Consider the following 2,710-nt stretch of genomic DNA (forward strand, 5'->3'; position numbering starts at 1 on the left):
AGGGAATAAATATACTGTTTAATACTAAAAACAATAAGAATTTAATATAAAATGAATATAAAACACTAATGCAGTGTTTTTCAACCGGGGAGTCGCAAAGTTTAGGCATTTTCTTGGAAATTTACTTAAGTGTAGTTCAAGATAACTCGTTGTCAGTATTTCGACAAAATTCAATGGACTTAAATTTTGATTTTGAACACGTAGAAACACTATTTTTGCATTAAAATGCTACTTCAAACTGTCAATTTTTAAAAATTTTTTCCCGGGGAGGGAGTCCCCTTCCCGGACTCCACTCCAGCGTTGTGCATAATATTCGTTTTTGCAGAAAACTCATCTGCCCCCATTAAAGCCCCCTTATTCAGATTCTAGATCCGCCGCAGGTCAAGGGTGCCGCAATTTTTTATTCTTCAGTCAGGGGTGCCACTCAATGAAAAAGGTTGAAAAACACTGCACTAATGTAATGAATAAATTAACATTTAACATGGCATTCGAAAGGATTCTGGCTCTGGAAACTTTCTTTGGTTCCATGATGAAGCTAAAAGGAATGGAAAGCAATGGAATTGTTTGGCTTTTTTGAACTCTTTCCTCCCTGTGGGCACTAAGAGGGCTTATTTTAGCAAGCCCATTATGAGTTCGGCTAGGCCCACAATGCGGCAGCCGGGTGGTGAGGATGGGGCACGACATAACTGGACGGTCCACCACCCGAAAAATTCTTGGGATTTTTCGACCCGTCCGTTTTAATCCCGGTCTCCCAGAGCGGTTGGCTGCTACTTTGACCGCTCGGCCATCCAGCTTTCATAGAAAAGTTGTTTGGCTAGATGCACGGGCTAGTGCCCACACAACGAGAAACAACACTATACTGAGCAGGAAAACGCGTGGGTTGCCCTTTGTTTTCGCAAAATTAGCAGCGAGGGCACACCAACGAAATCCGAGGCAATCGACGAAAACCGAAACCGGCAATAACCGAAGTCAACGAAAACCGAGGTATTCCTGTAATTAATAATATAGAAATTTTTAAAATAAAATATGATAACAGATGGCGTCACCAAATGTACTTGTTGCTGAATTTTTTTTTAATTACTGTACTTCCATTGACTTTCAAGTGGACGGTTTTTTTTAAGTTTGACAAAGGCAGCTTATATACACTCGGCGGTCAATAGAGGTTAGTTAAAGACTGTCAAATATTATAATTAAGTAAGACTACCTACTGCTTTTGAGGGGCTCAGATTCGAAGTTTTCCGAAGCCAGGAATAAATCATTGGACGGACGAAAGAATTGTTACTGGCAATTTTTTCGGGTAACATAATGCTTATTAGCTACAGTTTAAGTGTAGAAATAAATAACAGTAGCTAAGGTGTACGTGATGAAAGCATAAACTTATATATACAGTAATGCATATGTGTATTATTAAGCTGAAAGTGGACGGCCGGATGGCCGAGCGGTAAAGGTGGCAGCCTACCGCTCTGGGGGAACCGGGATCGAATCCGAGCGGGTCGAATAATCCCCAGGAATTTTTCGGGGGGTGGTCCGTTCGGATATGTCGGGCCCCGTCCCTCACCACCCGGTCGCCCCGGCCGAACCCATAATGAGCCTACTAAAAGAGGCCCTCTTAGTGCCCACAGGGCGAAAAGAGTTAAAAAAAAAAAAAAAAAGCTGAAAGTGCTTAGCCACCTCATAACCCTTCGTAGCTATGAGCAGCGGTGTCCGTAGACTATAAGAAAGGGGGCAGAACCTATAACAAAAAGGGAGGACATCGTATACATTATGTAAAATATACAGGTATTTCTCGAGGTTTCCGCTTATATCAAAATCATGTTAATCAAATATAGTGGTATCTCGGCACTCGACCGAACAATCAGGACCCTCTAGAGCATATCTTCAGTTAGTAACGAATATTTTTATTTTGATTTTGTCACTCGTAAGAAAAGTTCTTTACGATAAAAATGTGTAATTAATTTTAAAATAAAATGAAACATTAGAGCTCCCATGGAAATTAAGAAAAAGGCAACCCGACGCGTCCCGTGTGCCCCAATGTACGGGTGCATTTGGCTATGGGCTATTTCCAAATCTCTCTCTAAATCTGTTTAATAATTTAGAAAATTATCATAATTCATTAAATTCCTTAAAAGGTGAATTGTTTTTCTTTTGCTTTGTTGTAATATTGATGTCATTGGGATTTTTCATAATCGTCTATTATAAATTTCTGTATATAACAACATCCCGAAGTCGGATGTTTTGATACTTAGTATCTAATTATTAAATATTGCATTATAAAAGCCCAATTATTAACGGCGATCGTTTGGCTTGGTTCCATTTCTAATTTTTCAAATTTAGTAAAATTAAAAATTTTCTAAACTCATTAGAATTTAGAAAACTTTCAACTATTGTTTTAACCCCTACTTTTACTCTGAATTTGTAATAAAGCTCTATATTTCGATAGAATAGTTAAATCTATATTTACTTATGTAGTATAATTTTAATATATAAAACTATTCCGGGTATATAACAGAGACAGTACAGTTTGAATGGATCTCAAACTATAGTCAATTATACCGATTCTTTTTAGACAATAAACTTAATAATACCGTTATATAATAGATTTATAGGATGTAGTTGCGTACAATGAAAATAATTCTTGAAATATTTTATAACTTTCAAACCTCCTAATATACATACGTGTAATAAACATGATTCAAATAAATACGTTTAT

Source organism: Centruroides vittatus, unplaced genomic scaffold (genome assembly GCF_030686945.1).
Source record: "Centruroides vittatus isolate TY-2023 unplaced genomic scaffold, ASM3068694v2 contig_784, whole genome shotgun sequence".
NCBI lineage: Eukaryota > Metazoa > Arthropoda > Arachnida > Scorpiones > Buthidae > Centruroides > Centruroides vittatus.